At 41.7% G+C, this 20,183-nt stretch overlaps 1 protein-coding gene across 5 annotated transcripts in view; it reads left to right on the forward strand.

The window, feature by feature from the left end:
• REEP1 (receptor accessory protein 1) overlaps positions 1–20,183 on the forward strand; it is a 203,856-nt gene that overhangs the window by 113,019 nt on the left and 70,654 nt on the right. The gene's annotated exons all lie outside the window — the stretch shown is intronic.

The following is a 20,183-nucleotide window of genomic DNA, read 5'->3' on the forward strand; positions in this document are numbered from 1 at the left end:
GCAGGATACCATGGCTCTGATGCTTACAGGGCCTTCATCAAAGGATAAAATACACACAAGACTCTGTACTTGATTGTTTGTAATATTTCTCTGAAGCTCCTTATCATTTGAGTAAGGCATTATTGCACTCAGCTTTATTTATGTCATTATGGTGTATGCTGGACACAGACTCTAACATTAATATCATCAACTGAAGTGTAAAGCAAATGTTGACTTGTAATCACATTTGGGCATTTATTGGCAATAATCTTTCTGCATTCACACTTCACTGATTAAACTATTTCAGATTTATTGGTGCAAAAAGATTTCTTCCCATTCTGTCTGGATAAAAGCTTAGGCTCCCTTTTACAAAACTGCGCTGGCGGCCGTCGGTTTCGGTAATGCTGACACAGCCCGTTCATTTTGAATGGGCTGTGTTGGCATTGCCGTGCGGCAGCTGTTAGCTCAGCTTTCTAAAAGAGGGCCTTAGTAAATTAGGCTCTTAGAGGGCAATTTTCAAAGTGATTTCCACAGATGAAAATTGTTTAACCGCATAAATCAACTTCTTGAAAAGTGCACAGTTACAATGGACTAGATTCTATATCTGACGCCTGAAAAATCAGCGCCAAAAACTCCCCCGCCTAGGGGGAAATGTAGAATACGTCTACATTTCCATGCAAATTATAGAAAACACTGAGCGCCTGTCTGCGTGACTAAATCTACTCACGGGCAGTTACGCCAAGTAAAACTTGGTGTAAATGCTGACTCCTAAATTAGGCGCATACTGGGTGTATTCTACAACAACACACATAGATTTTAGAAACACCCATAACCCACCCATGGCCGTGCCCCCTTTTCAACTATGCAACTTAGAATTTACACACATGATGTTACAGAATACGCTTAGACCGCAGTGCACGTATATACTGATTAATTCAAATTAGTGTCAGTAATTGCTTAAGTAGCAATTATGGGCACTAATTGGCTTGTTAAGTAATTAAATTACATGCGCAAATCCAGAATATGACCAAATTTGCATTTGCAATTTAAGTCGTACTATATAGAATCTGGGCGAATGCGGCTAAAAGTCTATCCAGCTTATTTTTGAAAGAGAAAGACGCCCATATTTCGACCCAAATTGGGAGATGGGCGCCTTTTTCTCATGGGCGCCCAAATCGGTATAATCAAAATCCGATTTTGGGCGCCTCCAACTGCACTCTGTCGCGGGAATGAACAAAGTTGACAGGGGCATGTCGGAGGCATGGTGAAGGCGGTACTGGGGTGTGTTTATCGGCCGAGGAGAGATGGGCGCGCTTGGCCGATAATGGAAAAAAAAGGGCACCAGAAGCGAGAATTTGGGTCACTTTTTTTGGACCCTTTTTTGTCACGAACAAGTCCCCAAAAAGTGCCCCAACTGCCCAGATGACCACCGGAAGGAATCAGGGATGACCTCCCCTGACTCCCCCAGTGATCACTAACTCCCGCCCACCAAAAAAAAATAAAAACTTTATTTCCCAGCCCGTATGCCAACCTCAAATGTCATACCCAGCTCCATCACAGCAGTATGCAGGTCCCTGGAGCAGTTGTTAGTGGGTGCAGTGGACTTCAGGCAGGTGGACCCAGGCCCATCCCCCCCCCCCCACCTGTTACACTTGTGCTGCTAAATGGGAGCGCTCCAAACCGCCCCCAAAACCCACTGTACCCACATGTAGGTGCCCCCCTTCAGCCATAAGTGCTATGGTAATGGTGTAGAGTTGTGGGCAGTGGGTTTTGGGGGGGGATTTGGGGGGCTCAGCACCCAAGGGAAGGGAGCTATGCACCTGGGAGCTATTTAAATTTTTTTTTTTACTTTTTACAAGTGCCCCGTAGGGTGCCCAGTTGGTGTCCTGGCATGTGAGGGGGACCAGTGCACTACGAATCCTAGCCCCTCCCATGACCAAATGCCTTGGATTTGTTCGTTTTTGAGCTGGGCGCCTTCGGTTTCCATTATCGCTGAAAACTGATACCGCCCAGCTCAAATCCGCCCAAATGCGATTAATTTGCCCGGCACAAACCGTATTATTGAAACAAAAGATGGACACCCATCTTTTTCGAAAATACGGTCTGTCCCGCCCCTTCGCATACCCGTCCTCGGAGATAGGCGCCCATGGAGATGGGCGTTTGCGTTCGATTATGCCCCTCTGTGTGTCATCCCACACTAGGTGGACTTTTAACTGCATTGAGAGGAGGTGCTCCCAGGAGCATGATTAAGCTAAGGAAGGAAAAAATGATCATTCTTTTGCTTTGAAAATTGGTGCAAAGCAAGTACACGCCGTCTTTCTCCCAATATAGACAGTTTGAAGATTGTCCTCTTAGTAATTTTTGAACCAAAATGTAATTGTTTATTTGAACTATTAACAGAGAGCTCATCTAAGCAAATATCTGACTCTGCTTTCTACAATGTGCTTTTATCTTCAGACTAATCCAATTAAACGGACAAACTTAATATGCAGGGATATATAACCAATACAAAAACATTCCCAGCAAACAAATACTTCTGTTCAGATGTCACCAATGTGTGCAAACGTTAAAGAATTTTTTACAACATTTTTTAAGAAGTTTTTTTTTTTTTTTAAATATGGATCCTCGGAAGCCTGGCCAGTTGAATGCATATATTTTTTCTCAAAAGCAAATGCTGCCCATTCATGATGACAAATGGGCAGCGTTTGCATTTGAGAAAAATGTATGTATTCAACTGGCCAGGCTTCTGAGGATCCATATTTTTAAAAAAAACTTCTTAAAAAATGTTCTGAAAAATTCTTTGAAGTTTGCACACATTGATGACATCTGAAGAGAAATATTTGTTTGCTGGGAATATTTTTGAATTGTTTATCTTCAGACTGGCACATCTGTGATTTGTTACATAAAAGCAGTGCCCTGATTCTGGGCAGTGATATTTAATATTTGAAAATTTTTGCACCAAATATGAATTTGACAGACAAACAAACACTGAGGTTAATATGGACCAGTGCAGTGACCAGCTTAAGTTAACTTAATCAACATATTGAGTGCCGCCATTTGTATAGGTTTTGGTACTGAATATACAGGTAGCGCTGTCGCTGTGTCATCACTCTCCATTTAGTTTAGGCCTGCTGTTCAGGCTGCTGGAGATGGCTTGTATAAGGTCCTGCAGGGTATGTATGGTGCTAAGATTAGAGGCCTCATGGGGTCCAGGAGACACCACATCTTATTATTCCTACCCTCAATTTCCTGTATTTGATATATTGAAGGCTGTTGTCAGCTGTCAGGCCATGAAAGCTCTTCGGGGATTGAATATTGAGTGACATTTGTTTAAGCAAAGGGTCTCTATTTCTTAAAGGGCAGGCAGCTGTCATTCATGGATGAAGGCGTTTACAGTTTATTTATTTCCTGATATACGGCAAATCAGAATAATGCACAGGGAATGGTGTATTGTGGTGTGTTCATATGTATTGCCTTTCTGTGCCAGTAGATCTGTGTGTTATGTACCTTGCCAGAAGGTTGCAGGTGTTTGAATTCTAACTATTTTCTGTTTGTGTCTGGATGCCACTGGTACTACTACTGCTACTACTTACTTCTGTAGCACTGTGAGGGGATACATCACTGTTCACATAACAGAGAGTTCCTGCTCCATGGAGCTTACAATCTAGTCAAGACAGAGAAAACAAATAAGGTTCAAGAAGTGTATTTATTCCTGTGTGCATGGTTGAAATCAAGGAAGCTCACTCAGATTTAGAAAAGCCAGTTTTTAAGATTTAAAAGTAACTGTAAAAAATGTGCATTTTAAGGCAGGAGTTGAGTGTCTCTAGAGAAGGGACCATAGTGCACCAACCCAGGAAGCCTGTTCCAGGCATACAGTGCAGCAAGATGGAAAGTGCAGAGTTGGGAATTGGCAATGAAGGAAAAGAGCAAGAGGAGTCTGGGGGAGACAGAGGAAATGAGGAGCAGAAGAGTAGAGGTACTTGTACATTAGTAAGATAAGCTTTATTTATTTGTTATTTATTTACAAATTTATAGGCTGCTCAAGTTAACATTCTTGGTGGCTCACAAATAATGTGATCATGCATCAAAAAACAAAATAATAAAAACCGTTATACCACATTATAACAATTCTTCATGCCTGATCAGTGCATTATCATAGGCAAAAAAGCCATACAATTTAATCCCTATAAACTTCTCTCAATAAATGAGCATCCAACGGTTTTTTTTTTTTGAATGACTCATAACATTTTAATAATCGTAACTGAAGAGCTAGAGCATTCCAAAGCTTTGGTCCTTCATTGTTAAAAATTCTTGCCCGATAGTCTTCCAATTTAATTACAAGAAAAGAAGGTATGGGCGAAAGACTTTTAGAGGCAGGTCTGAAGGACATAGAGGGTTGATAAACCTGCAAGCTGGTGGCTACAATAATTAAAGACAAAATTTTATATTTAACTTCCATTCAATGGGTAACCAGCGCAATTTGTACAAAATTGTAGCAACCTTCAATTACATAAGCACAAGCATCTTGTGTGACTTGCAAAGCTTTCAACAGACGTCCTGTCCTGGTAAGCTCAATAAGAAATCATTGGAGTAGTCAAAATGTGGGCTAAATAAACTCTGTAAAACTTTTCTAATGTAGTCAGTTGAGAAAAGAGAGGATCACGTAGTCATAGTAGCACTGGAGAAAGGTGAGGCACACAACTGAATTTTGAACGAGGAGGTTACAGTAGTCTTAAGTGTGAGATGATGAGAGAATGCTGTTTGTTTCTCCCATTATTTCTCATGGAGCTGGGCTTCATAAGTTTTTGAGGTGGTATTTTATAAAAAGCAACATTGTGACTGAAATGTGGAAACAATTGTGATTTCCTGCCTTTAGATTTTCAGGACATCATTCCCTAGGCAAGCTCTGTACATATCTTTACCTGACAATATCAAGGTATACACCATATGAGTTTATCTTGTTGGGCAGACTGGATGGACCGTGCAGGTCTTTTTCTGCCGTCATCTACTATGTTATTATATGTTACTAATATGTAAAAGTGTATTCAACCTATACAGCTATAGATTTATGGCAAGTATCAACAATACACTTAAATAGTGGAGATATTAAACAACTTAAAACATTGAACTGTTCAAAAACAGCAAAACCTTTTATGTGCATTCCTAAAAAGTATCAGATAACCATTTTGATAATTAGAATTACCAATCCCAACATAATATTACTATCTAGATAAGGAAGCTTTGTATTAACCCCCATGTCCCATTACAAATTGTCCTGTAGACAGGAGTGCAGCTGTACTGATGGCTGCTGGAAGCCCTGGGGAGTATCTGTAATGACTGATCTGCCTGTACTACTCTTTTGACTGTTCCCACTCTGCTGCCAAACCTCCCTCCCACCTGGAGGGGTTGCTGCTGTGCCACCTCTCAGCTGCCAAGCCTTCCTCCATTGCCTTTCTGCTACAGGACCCTGCAACTCCAACTAATCCACCTGGGGCTGCTTGTCATCTGCCGCTCAGCTGCTGCTGCAGCTCCTCCTCCTGGGCTGTATCCTTCAGGCACTGCCTCTTTGATACTGCATCTTCTCCTCCTGGGGTTTCTGCTTTTCCCAGAATCTGGTAGAGCCTTCTTCCTTGGGATGGGTTATCCCTGCTAGAACCAAGGCTCAAAACTCTAGTTCTTTGTGAGTTAAGGTCTTTTTGATTCCAGCTCAGCTCACAGAGACCATAGATAGTTGTTCAGCTTGCCTACCCTGGAAGGACTCCTCTCCTCTCAACCAAAATACCCCAAATCAGGCAGAGACCAGAGAAACAAAAATACAATGTCTTACCTGATTGAGTTTCCTCTTTTGTTGAACTCGTTAAGTAATTCTGAACCCATATGCTAGGCATGATCCAAGCCTTTCTGCTTCAGCTGGAGAGTCTGCCTTCATGAATAAATTCCTGCCACCTCCTCACAATACATGTATTCCAATATATATATTCTTATCCTTCACCTTTAAATGATATTATTATTTATGTGTGTAAATAGTAGTGGTATGCAATTTCTTCCTATCAGTGGGAGTCAGCAATTTGCATGTCCCGCCCCTGCAATTCCCTCTAGTCTGGGTCAAGGAGGTTTGATTGAGAACAGGAGATAGCATGGCATCAAAAAGTTGAAGCCAATTAGGTTAGTCTATGTTTCCCCTTCCCATGCAGCAGCCATTCTGCGTACACTCAAAGCAAACAAACCTATGAGCTGCTGCATCCACGTTGTCGTTCTTTACTGTTGGTAGCATTTTTATTTAATCTCACTTATATTTTTCAAACATGCCATCTTGTGCAGCATACGGATATACACAGAGGAAGTATAATAACGGAATAACTTTTCATAGGCAGAGTAGTAATTTATTATAAATTGTAATCAGTGTGTTATTTGGAGGGGCTGGTTATATTCTTGCAGAGATTTTTTTTCTCTCCTGGAAAAGGGCCACTAAAACAGACATCATGTAATGAGAATCAGGTGCTTATCTGTTTGTTTGTTTGTTTGTTTGTTTGGTTATTTATGGCAGTTATATCCCACATTAAACATGAATTAGGTTGAAACCTGGGAGCATTTAAAATCTTTTTTTTTCCTTGTGCCTAGATCAAAAGAGAAATTTAGTTTGTGGGAACTTGCTCCTTTTATTTTGTGAAATGCAGTGATATATTATAAAAAGGCACTTAATATTGTTTATTACTACTGTTTAAAAGAAAGAGCTTAAATAATGAGGGCAGAGCTACCTTCATGCAGAAGTCTAAAGCCCATCTAGTTATGTTTAAACAAATGAGAGATCTGCATGAAAGGAAATAATTGTTTTTATTATTTTGACTTATGAAATCCACTTGTCCCTGAAACACGCTTGAAACAGAATAATCCATTTGTACAAAAGAGATGAGATAAACATGTGATTCCATGTGAAGGAGAGTTTAATTTTTCTTCCAATCTTTATAACACCAGGCTTCCCAGAGCAGATTGCAACAACATGTAAGATGAACCCATCAATAAACAGGAAATCCTCACTGAAATTTGGCCATGTATTACTTTATTGTACAGAACAGTATGGAAAAAAAGCACAAAATACAGCTCTTATTAGTGCTATTTCCACCCACCAGCTACAGTAATTTTTGAAGCTGTTATAGTGATATTCAGTTTTGATTTCATGATATTTATAGCTACATATAGGATGCTTTCAACTAAATTAAAAAGCTGTCAAATAAATACAAAAACAATCTTTTGTCCTCCACCTTTTAAGGCACTGCCTATCCAACTGGAACAGCTTTTGACTTTTTACAGATGGACCACACATAGGCAGTCCATTATTTCTAATAATCTTTTCCTATTGCTTTTAGTAGTGTTTGCTATTGTTTTGGATATACTTCTGACTCCACCTACTGCTAGCAAGCTACATCTACTGGCTTCAACCCATAGCCTTGTACTGTCTCCTGTTCTCAATCTAACCTCCTTGAGTTGAGGTACAACAGTTGCCTAGTGGTTACCCACTGATGGATCATTTTACAACTTGTAATTTCTGCTCGCCTGTGCTGACAGTGTATTCCAGTTTTTAATATTAGCCCTTTCGTTTATCTGCCCCAAAAGTTCACTCCAGCAAAATAATCCTTCATCTCCCTAAAAACTCAGTGGGGGAGGTCGCTAATATTTTGCCTTATTCCTGGAGCCTATTCTGTAACAGCAAAGGAGAAGGAATGTGGCTGCATCCTTCTTCTCCATTGTTCAGATCAACACTGTTCAGGACACTATACATCCTGTGGTTCAAATAATACAGTTATCCTAAGTGGGGGGGGGGGGGGGGGAATTTGGGGGTAGAGGAAGATATGGCCTGACGTGCAGCTGCTGTTTAATTCCTTACCACCTTCAGAATAAGTTATAGTGGTAAGGCCAAATATGAGAAACAATTTGTGCCACAGTGGAGGTAATGAAAGAAGGGCTAAGCATGGGGTATGTGCCATGGTGGGAGAGGGAACCATGTGAATCACCAGCTGCTTCCTGATCTCTGTGCGCAGAGCAAGTGCAGAAGGGGAATTCTGAACAAATTTAGCAATGAGCAGCAGGTGCAGAATTCCCCAGAAGTAAATATTTGGGTAAGAGCGTCTTGAGTTTAAAGGATGATCTAGTCACTGAGCTCTGGATATCTTGTCCTTAAGGTTCTCTTGCACAATCTCACTCCTTCTCCCTTCCACCCTCACTCAATATGTGTTGAAAATAGTGGTTTATGCAGTTTCTTGCAAAGACATTGCTTTTATAATGTGTCAGATATCTTCTTGATAACAAAATGTCATTCATAAGCAATTTTATTAATCTGATTCACTAAAATGTACTATGTCACAGTTTTCTAAAATCAAAAATATTAATTAAATTAAGCACATTATACTCTGTTGTAGCCAGAATCATCTTTGGCTGTCAGGTTTTCGGCATATCCACAATGAATATTCGTGAGAGAGGTTTGCATGCAGTGGAGGCAGTGCTTGCATGCAAATATCGTTCATGAATATTCATTGCGGATATCCCAAGAACCTTACTGGCTGAGGTGCCTCCAGGACCAGGTTTGGGAACCACTGGGCTAAAGCATTTATTTCTAATTATTTTCCTGGATGATTCATTGCTGTGCTGCATGAATTCCTTTTAGCTAAAGATCATTGTTTACATAAAAACTGCACTGTACAATAAGTTCAGCTATTAATTAAAGATGTTACTGGTAAGTTATCTGTAAAATTCAGAATGCTCCCTGCTAGTCAGACAGTCACAAATTACCAGCAAATGCTGGAACCAAAGTACACACACTGGCTATGGTATCACCAGTGTAATCTGCAAGCATTACATAAACCAGTCAGTTTCCCTGATCTGAGCAACACAGTTACTCACTTCTCCAAATATGGCTGCTTCAACGCACTTGGAGTACAAACTTAATAATGGCTTACCAGTAATATTTTAAACAGGGTTTCACAGCTTGGTTTGCTTGACCTATTGGACATGTGGTAAGTACAGCTAATTCTTTTATTTTGAAAATGAACAGCTGCAGCCGACCAGTTAGCTGGAGGCTCTAATGCGTAAGTTAGTCATTTACATTCAAAACCTCTGCAATTCACCTATGTCATCTCTCATCTTGTTAATTCACCTGATCTGTCTTTTGGGCTTCATTCATTTCCATCTGCATAGCTTAGAGCTCATTTTGAATATTTCTTAGGGGCTTATTCACTAAAGCAGGTTGAAAGCCTGTATAAGGTGTGGTTTCTACTAAGGTGACTTAACACACTGTTCATGAATGGCTTTGTTCCCGTTATTGAATGACACATTAACATGTTGCAATAACCCTTACCAGAAATGTGCATTACCACAAGTTTTTAATGCAAAATCTTTAACTACACAGCAGCATTAATATGGATTTTTATGTAAACACAAGCTGTGCTTAGACTAATTTTTCATTTTTAATCAGCTCTTTTAAATTTGAATGGAAAAACAATCTGCATTATTGGGAAAAAAGCATCATTGGTAATGTAAACGTGCTAATGGCTGTTTAATATGTGTTAGGCATTAATACAGGCACTTAGCATGTGTTAACATGTTAGTTCGCTTTAGTAAATAGGCCCCTTAATGTTTCTTCATCCCATGGCGTTCAGATACTCCGCATCAGATCAGATTTTTCCCATACCCAGCTGAAAACAAGGTCTTTGTCTAAATCTAGTTTTCCTGGGCCACAAATCTAAATAAATTAAAATAAGCAGACTTCTCTGAATTTGTCTGCATGCTAAACGTGACAGAGAGTAAGGGCCTAATATACTAAGGCTTTTTTTTTCTTATTCTGTATGAGGGAAATAAAGCTTAGTAACTGAAGCCCTAAATTTGGCCACGTGATCTAAATAGAATATAATAGCCACCAGATTTTATTTTATTTGACTTTTTTATGGGAGGGTCATGCTTCCAAGTCTAGCCAAGGTCCAAAGGAACACATGTTGAGTGTTAATTTCCTAACAGGGAAGCTATGTGAAGTGTCCAAAAAAGCAACTATTAGCACCTATTCTATAAAGGCAAAATAAAGCACTGCAGACCAGCTTGCTTTGATTAGCGCTGTATTTACAACTCCTGCTTTCTTAGGTTCTTTATATCAAATTGTAACATTAGTAATTGTAATAACTATATTAACTCTGATTTAGGGGTATAGTTATCAGCAGGTGCTACCGTTAAGATGTGTTATTTTATCACTAACTCATGCTCAGGGGCGTATCTGAACTGCGGCGGTAGGGGGGGCCAGGGCCAGAGAGGGGGGGCACATTATAGCCCCCCCCCCCCCCCGCCGCCGCCGCCGCCGCCATTGCCGATCCCCCTCCCCCCAGCCGCTGCCATTGCTAACCCTCCCCCTCCGTTGCTCGCCTACCTTCGCTGGCGGGGGACCCCAACCCCCGCCAGCCGAGGTCCGCGTCCTCCTGCCGCTGCCGGCTGCCTTTGGTCCTTTCATTCTTCCATTGAAGCTGGCGCCGACGAAAAAGTTTCTTTTGAATCTGACGTCGCTGCACGTTGCACGTTGTACGTGCAGGACGTCAGACTCAGAAACAATTTCTGAGTCTGACGTCCTGCACGTACAACGTGCAGCGACGTCAGACTCAAAAGAAACTTTCGTCGGCGCCAGCTTCAATGGAAGAATTAAAGGACCAAAGGCAGCCGGCAGCGGCAGGAGGACGCGGACCTCGGCTGGCGGGGGTTGGGGTCCCCCGCCAGCGAAGGTAGGCGAGCAACGGAGGGGGAGGGTTGGCAGCGGTAGGGGGGTCCAGGGCGAAATCTGCGGGGGCCCAGGCCCCTGAGGCCCCACGCAGATACGCCCCTGCTCATGCTATTTTGGCATAGGTCCAATTTTATGCAGTGAGGCCTAGTTAGTAATAACTGGGGTTAACAGTAAAATAACGTGTTAATGGTAGCACATGTTGCTATGGTATCCCCTCAGTGCTGCAGCAAACTACTTTGTGGTGCTTTATTTCAGGGAGTGAGAGAGAGAGAGTGTGTGTGTGTGTTTCATGTCAGATTCCTGTGAGGTTATTTGATATAGTGGTATTTTATAAAGGTAACAAAAATGACTATCACCCTAATTCTGTATGTGGTGCTCAAAATTGTGTGTGAAAATTTGGGCACGCATCCAATTTGCCTGTGCAATTTGACAAATGAGCCAATTAGCGCTGATATTTGGGGGTACTAATAATCAGTTATCAGTGCTAATTGGCATTAATTTAAATTTACACACACATCTTTAGGCACCGGGATCCTATGTATGGATCAGAAAAGGGGGCATGGCCATGGGAGTAGCATGGATAGGTCAGGGGGGTTCCTGGAATTTGCACTCAGTGTTCCAAAATAAGGGACCTAGATCTGCACAAGAATTTACACTAGGTTTCAGTTGGTGTAATTTGGATGCAGAGTCCAGTGCCAAATGCCAGCTCTGAGCGCCAAGTATAGAATAGTGCTTAGCGCTAATTTTTATCGCTGCCCAAATTTGGGCACCATTTATAGAACGTAGTCCTAAAACAGGCCCTCGAACTATTCCTAATAGTGTAACAAGAAATAATTTATACTTGGGGATATTGCTCCAGAGCACTCGCTAATATTTATAATTTTTAAGATATATTTTAGTTATTTCTCCACCAATTATCTATTAAGATAATAATATTTGCAATTGCAAGGATAAAAGGAATTACATATATTTATTGGATTACATTACCCTGCATTACCAAGTTTAAGAACATATGTAAAGAACAGACCATATATTTAACTTCAAAAGGAGTTTATTTATAATACAATTGCAGCGAGAGGTAGTTCTTACAGAGAATCTGTGCTAAAGCTAGGCAATAGGTTTAAATCAAAAGTTATAAGTTACTTACAAGTCCTTGTTACAAAGCATGAGCAGCATGAGGTAAGCACGTGGTTGCAGGAGGAAGGAGAGTCTCTGTAGCAGTGGCAGGGAGACGATCAGGGCTGCAGCAGGGTAGGAGAGAGCTGTGTGAAACAACTTCTGCCTTTTATACATTGCAAGTTGCAGGAGGACATGATCTCATGAACCTCAGCACTTGCTTCCTGGTTTGCACTGGATAATTTGCAAGGCATTATGGTTAATGTAGTCTGTTCGCATGATCACATTATAAGTCTTTCCTTTCTGCACATGTCCTGGCGTCTTCCTGTCTGATAGCTGATGGGAGGGGGCAGGTATGCATCTGATGACAGGCAAATGTTTTGTTTATGGTTTCCTCTGAAGCCTTTGTCTTCAATGGCTTCTCCAGACTTTCGGTCTCCTTGTATCTTTGATCTTTGGAGGTGTCTTGGTGATCCACCCAGTCAGCTTTTGTGATCAGTCCTTCAGGTGGGAGGAGAAGGAAGTTTTATATCTCTTTGGAGCAGTGCCCTTTTGTCTATGTTAAGTGTTCCCAAAGGGAGGGGGAAGAGGGATTTGGAGTTAAGATCAGTTTCCCTGTTGCAGTTTCAATAAGTCTTTTAAAACTGTATTTTTATATTGGTATATCTGATTCAGCATAATCAATAATTATGCTATACATTTAATTCTGACAATTAAACTCATATTATGTTACAGTAGCACACAAATTTACTCTTGCTCTGAGGAGGATGCAATGTACATTACCATTTCTAGCCTGTGTGATGTACTCTGTATGTACACACATGTTTTATAAAATACAAGAATACAGTGCAGCTGTGCACCAGCGTCTCCCAAACTATATCCCCAGGAGCACCTATACATTGTGCACACAGTGCACATGCAGTCTGATTGACACACCCACTTGTACATGTGCTATTTGGCTGAGCAGTTTTAGAACACCCAATTGCTGCATGCAAACATTTATTTATTTATTTCTACTTCATGTACCGCCTTATGGGCTGTATTAGGCTTCAAAGTGGTTTACATTACAAAATATGCTTTACACATGGAAAACGCTTTCTAAAATTATCCCAATGGGGGTAACTTTGTAGATCATTGCCTGTTCTACTTGGAGAAAAGCATTTTTATTATATATGTGTGACTGCATAAGTATAGAAAAAGAATGCACACAGAAAGTGCACACCTGCTTTTATGTGATAAGTCTTTAGGCGTTCCTGGTTGCATGGTGGAGTTGCAATGTACGCATGCATTTTATGAAACAACTTGTGTATATGCATAAAGTACATTCGTGTGTGTCAGTGTTTGTGCACTCGTTTTGGGTGCCTGTTATTAAAAGACACATTAAACCAATGTTATTTTTTTAATACAAGCCTAAAATAGATGCCATTTGGGGCTTCTCATACAGGCATGCAGGGCCAGGGCTAGGGTTTCTGTCCCCCCCCCCCTGAAGCCTATTAGTCGGCTCCCCCTACCCATAGAGCATCTCCTCTCTCTCCTTTCTCCTACCAACCCCTTTTACCAGCTATGGTGCATATAAATAGGCAATATTGAAAATATTACACCAGTATAGGAGAAGAAAAATAACTTGTGTTTTTAATTTCATTATTATAAATAATTTCTGTAAGCTGTTACAGCTCCAGTATACCCAAAATGACACAAACCAAATTAGCATACAAACCAGGAATTAGGAGAACAGTCTTGCCAATTCTGAAACACAATATGTTATCAAAATCTCAGAACCTAACAAACATATCCCTATTCAGACATTTGGCCTTGCAGTCACACATGCAGAACAGAGATAACCAAATTCTTCAAAAATTAACCTGAAATCCTAAGAAGCTAGATTCTGCATGCAGCACAATACCAGAAAAACAGAAAGAAACACATTGCTATACATTGCAAAATAAGACAGCAGATGTACATTTTCAAATTGGACATATTCCAAACACTAAAATGAAAATAAAATTATTTTTTCTACCTTTGTTGTCTGGTGACTTTGTTTTTCTGATCATGTTGGTCCCAGTCTCTGATTCTGCTGTTCTCTATCTGTTCTCTTAACTCCATTTCCAGGGCTTCCTTTCCATTTATTTCTTTACTTTCCTCCTTTCTTCTTCATTTCTTGCCCTACATCCATAAGTAAAAGCTGGGTCCTCTGCGGACTTGACTGGAGGAGGTATAGAGTGGATCCAGTTTTTGCCTATTTTCTCCATCTATTTGCAGTTTTTCTCCTCTCTTCCCTTTCCCTCATCTCTATCAGTATGCATGTCCTTCCTCTCTCTTCCCTCTCCTCCATCTACATCCACAATTTTTCCTCTCCCCCTCCATCCATTCCCAGCATTTCTCCTCTCTCTCCTTGTCTTCCCTTCATCCATGTTCATCTCACTTTCTCTCTCTTCCCTCCCCTTCATCCATGTCCAGCATTTCTCCTCTCTCCCCTCCCCTCCATCCATGTGCATCTACTTCCTCTGTCTTCCCATCCCTCCATCCATATCCAGCATTTCTCCTCTCTCCCTTCCCCTCCATCTGTGTGCATCTCCTTCCTCTGTTTTCCCTTCCCTCCATCCCTGTCCAACGTTTTTCCTCTCTTCCCTGCCATCCACACCATCCATGTCCAGCATTTCTCCTCTCTCCCTTTCCCTCCATCCATGTGCATCTCCTTCCTCTGTCTTCACCCCCTTCCATCCATGTCCAGCATTTCTCCTCTCTCCCTTTCCCGCCATCCATGTCCAGCATTTTTCTTCTCTCCCCTCCCCTCCATCCATGTGCATCTCCTTCCTGTCTTCCCTCCCCTCCATCCATGTCCAGCATTTCTCCTTCCCTCCCCTCCATCCATCCATCCATGTCCAACAATTCTTTCTCCCCTGCCCTCCCCTCCCATCCATGTCCAGTGATTCTCCTTTGCCCCCTATCCTCCCCATCCATGTCCAGAAATTCACCCCAGCCCCCATCTGCCCCCCTTTTCAGCCCCTGAGTTCCAGTTCCAACCCCAGCCCCCCACCTGCCTGCCCTCTTCTCCCGCAACATCCCTCTTTTTGTTCCTGCCGCCCTGCGTTTAATTCTTTTATTTTACCTCAAAGTCAAAGTGGCAGCAGCAGCAGTGAAAGAAGCAGGCTTACCTCGAGCCTTCCCTTCCCTCTCAGTGTCCCGCCCTCGCAGAAACAGGAAATTACATCAGAGGAAGGCGGGACACTGAGAAGGAAGGGAAGGCTCAAGGCAAGCCTGCTTCTGTCAGTGCTGCTGCTGCCGCTTTGACTTTGAGGTCAACTAAAATATTTAAATGCAGGGTGGTAGGAACAAAAAGAGGGCTGTCAGGGAGCTGAGGGCAGGCAGCTGGAGACCGAGGACTGCAGCTGGGGCTGGAATTGTGAGCCAACGGCGGCGGTAAGCATGGCTTGTGGCACCCTCCAAAGGTTGTGCCAGCCCTGCAGGCATTCTTTTATAAAACCAGGCCCATATTGTAGAGGTTCTCAGATCTCATTCAGAAGACCAAGGAGAGATTGGCTGAGACCTTACATTTGATGTTAGCGCCAGCTTTTGTCTCATTAGTGGTGCTCATATGGGCAGGTACAGTGGGAATGGATGTAACTAATTGTCATAAACTGCTGTAGTGATGCTGCCAACAATGATTCTGTATATTCATCGGGTAAATATTCAAAGTCATTTGTCCAGATAACAGTAGCCGTTCTCTGGATAAATGCCTTAATATTGGCTATGGATACTCAAAATGGCGTTGTCTGTGGATACTCAAAATGTCATTATATGGGTAAACAAAATACTGTTTGTACTTCAAATCAGTTGTTAGGAGTCTGGAGAATATTCAAAGTGTTATTTTTTTTCGAGAGCATGGAGCACTGCCAGCAGTACTTCCTGTCATTTTTTACCGCAACAGCAAATTAAGCTTAATATATTTACAGCAAACGACATCGATATACTCATCCATACAACATATGAAGACTAAAGCAGGCCAGTGCGCCGAAACACGGCCGTGTTGAGTCATTGTTGACCAAAAGAGTCATTGTTGTTGACCAGTAAATCTTCTAGACCATATACAGCATCATCGTTTTATTGAGTTACCTTCGCTGACTCCTTTGTATTATCTGGGTAAAGTCACTGGATACCCTTACAGACTGCCTCCGTACTATCTGGATAGTGTAAGTGTCCACAGCTTTAATATGATCATAAGAACATAAGATAGCCATACTGGGTCAGACCAATGGTCCATCTAGCCCAGTATCCTGTTTCCAATAGTAGCCAACCCAGGTGACAAGTACCTGGCAGAATGCCAATTAGTAGCAACATTCCATGTTAGAAATACCAGGTCAAGAAGTGGCTTCCCCATGTCTGTCTCAATAGCAAACTATAAACTTTTCCTCCAGGAACTTCTCCAAACCTTTTTAAAATCCAGATATACTAAGCGCTGTTACTGTGTCCTCCAGCAAAGAGTTCCAAAGCTTAACTATTCATTGAGTGAAAAAATATTTCCTCCTATTTGTTTTAAAAGTGTTTCCATGTAACTTCCTTGAGTATCCCCTAGTCTTTGTACTTTTGAAAGAGTAAAAAATCATTCTACATCACTCAATATTTTATAGACCTCAGTCATATTTCCCCTCAGCCGTCTCTTTTCCAAGTTGAAGAGCCCTAACCTCTTTAGCCTTTCATCATATGAGAAGAGTTCCATCCCCTTTATCATTTTGGTTGCTCTTCTTTGAACCTTTTCTAATTTTGCTATATCATTTTTGAGATATGGCGACCAGAATTGAACGCAATACTCAAGGTGAGGTCACACCATGGAACGATACAGAGGTATTATAGTATTCTTGGTCTTATTTACCATCCTTTTCCTAATAATTCCTAGCATCCTGTTTGCTTTTTTGATCGCTGCTGCACACTGGGCACAAGAGTTCAGCATATTGTCTACAACACCACCTAGATCTTTTTCTTGGGTGCTGACCCCCAAGGTGGACTCTAGCAGCAGGTAATTATGATTTGGATTATTGTTCCTAATGGGCATCACTTTGCATTTGTCCACATTAAATTTCATCTGCCATTTGGATGCCCAGTCTTCCAATTTCCTAAGGTCTTCCTGCAATTTTTCACAGTCCGCATATGTTTTAACAACCTTGAATAGTTTTGTGTCAAATGCATATTTAATCACCTTACTTGTTGTTCCGATTCCCAGATCATTTATAAATATGTTAAATAGAATTGGTCCCAGTACAAATCCCTGTGGCATTCCACTATTCACTCTTCTCCACCAAGAGAAATGGCCAATTAACCCTACCCTCTGCTTTCTATCCAGTAACCAATTCCTAATCCACACCAGAACAGTGCCTCCTATCACATGACTCTTTAATTTTCTTAGGAGTCTCTCATGAGGAACTTTGTCAAAAGCTTTCTGAAAATCTAGATACATTACATCAACTGGCTCACCTTTATCCACATGTTTATTCATGCCTTCAAAGAAATGAAGCAAATTGGTGAGACAAGACTTCTTTGGGCTGAATCCATGATGACTTTGTCCCATTAAACCATGTTTATTTATGTGTTCCATAATTTTATTTTTTATAATAGTTTCCACTATTTTACCCTGCACTGATGTCAGGCTTACCAGTCTGTAATTTCTCGGATCACCTCTGGAACCCTTCTTAAAAATCGGCATCACATTGGTCACTCTCCCATCTTCAGGTAGTACAGACAACTTTAACGACAGGTTACAGATTACTAACAGCAGATCATTAATTTCATGTTTCAGTTCTTTCAGTACCCTTGGATGTGCATCCTCAGGAGGGGAAGTCCGATGCTATGTGAACATCAGGCACAGCAAGAAGGCGGGCACTTTAAAACTTCTACGCTGGAAGCTTCCGACACCTTCGTTGCTCCTCTCCCGAGGAGCCAGCCAGCCAAGCCAAGACAGCTCAGCTTCAAGCCAAGCCTGCTCAGACTAGACAAGCCAAGTCAGCTGTACGCCATGCCATCCCAGCCAAGCCAAATCAGCTCAGCTCCACACTAATCCAGCTCATCTCCATGCCAAACCAAGCCAGCTCATCTCCACCCCAAGCCAACCCAGCCAAGCCAGCTGAGCTCCAAACTAGCCTGCCCATCCTAGCCATGCCAGCTGAGCTCCACGCCAAGCCAGCCCAGCCAAGCCTAGTCAGCTCAGCTTCACACCAAGTCAGCTCTGCCAAGCCAAGCCTTCTCAATTCCATGCCTGCTGCCCTAGCCAGCCTTGCCTGTCATTCCAGTCCAACCCAGAACTCATTGACTTGTCCGCCACTGTACAGGCTTCAACCTCCAGTCAGCCTGCCTGCGATCCAAGGGCTGACAGTCAGGTCAGTGACATGCATGCCATCTGGTCCAGGTGATTAAGTACTATTTAATTTGTCGATTTGGCTCAGTACGTCTTCCAGGTTCACCAAGATTTCTTTCAGTTCCTCCGCATCATCACCCTTGAAAATCATTTCTGGTACAGGTAGATCTCTTAAATCTTCTTCTGTAAAGACCGAAACAAAGAATTCATTCAGTTTCTCTTCTATGGCCTTGCCCTCTCTGAGTGCCCGTTTTGCTCCTTCATGATCTAATGGTTCTACAGATTCCCTTGCAGGCTTTGTGCTTCTGATGTACCTGAAAAAGTTGTTACTGTGAGTTTTTGCCTCTCTTCACATTCTTTTTTTGCCTTTTATATCAATGCTTTGCATCTAGCTTGACAGTGCTTATTTATTTATTTTTATTTGGCTCCTTTTTCCATTCTTTGAAGGACATTCTTTTGGCTCTAATAGCCTCTTTCACTTCACCTTTTAACCATGCAGGCGGCTGTTTTCTCTTCTTTCCATGATTTCTGATGATTTACTGCTAGTATTTTATAAAGTCACATAGGTTTAACTCTTGAAGACTTGGAGGCTCATTTTCAAAGTACTACTACTACTACTACTTAACATTTCTAGAGCGCTACTAGGGTTACGCAGCGCTGTACAATTTTACAAAAAGGACAGTCCCTGCTCAAAGGAGCTTACAATCTAAAGAACGAAGTGTCAAGTTGGTGCAGTCTAGATTTCTTGAATAGAGGTATAGTGGTTAGGTGCCGAAGGCGACATTGAAGAGGTGGACTTTGAGCAAGGATTTGAAGATGGGCAGGGTGGGGGCCTGGCGTATGGGTTCAGGGAGATTATTCCAAGCATGGGGTGAGGCGAGGCAGAAAGGGCGGAGCCTGCAGTTGGCGGTGGTGGAGAAGGGTACTGAAAGGAGGGATTTGTCTTGAGAGCGGAGGTTATGGGTAGGAACTAAGAGGAGATGAGGGTAGAGAGGTAAGGGGGGGTACATAGACTTACAAACTTACATATGTCATTATGAAACTTTGTAAGTCTATGTGCTTTGAAAATGAAAACCAATGTCTCCAAGTGGATTAGTTCCACGCTTACTATGACAGTAATGAACATCACTCCTAAGCCACGGTATGTAGAATATGATCTCTGTCTCTCAGATTTAACTTTGCATGGAAGCTTTTGGAGAGGCAATTTTATAAAGGCATAAAGGAGTATATGTTTCCTTTATAAAAGAGGAGATGGAAAAAAACAAAGGTGTGACCATAGGTCCTGATGGTTATGTCTTTATTAACTGACCTGACACGGCCATTTTTCAGCTCAATGCCTGTGTCAGGGTTTTTTTTTCTAAAATGGATTCCAATGCAGCAACCACGATGCAAAAAAGGCCTTAATGCAACTCTTTCAACAGCAACCATCTCAGCTATAATTCCTCTTTGAACCTCTTTGAATTTTAGCTGAGACGATTGATGTGGAAAGAGTTGCATTAAGGCCTTTTTTACATCATGGTTTTACACAGACAAAGGCCCCTGACGCAGGCATTGTGCCGAAACACAGCCATCGTGGGTCAGTTAATAAAGACATAATTATCTGGACCTGTGGTTACACCTTTGTTTTTTTCCATCTCCACTTTGTGTCTGTTCTGAAGGTATCTGTGGAGATTTTTTCTTCTCTGGTTTATTCCTTTATAAATGAGACACAACTAATTGCCTATGTAATTACACAACCTAGGAGCCCAGTTATAAACGTATCCTCTAAATATGTTTTCTAGAAGAAAGCCAGTGACCTTCCCTGAATATATAGAGAATTTATGCTACTCTCTGTTCACTTCCCATCGTTTGATTGTACTATTAATATACATGTTGTAATATTTATATTTTTGCATAATATGAACATGCGTTAAGCAGCAGTTCTAATTTTCATTGGTGTTTGGATAATATTTTGCTGCAAAATATTAGGCGTCCTGTTCTGATGTCATA

The sequence above is a fragment of the Microcaecilia unicolor genome, chromosome 2 (assembly GCF_901765095.1).
Source record: "Microcaecilia unicolor chromosome 2, aMicUni1.1, whole genome shotgun sequence".
In the NCBI taxonomy this organism is placed as follows: domain Eukaryota; kingdom Metazoa; phylum Chordata; class Amphibia; order Gymnophiona; family Siphonopidae; genus Microcaecilia; species Microcaecilia unicolor.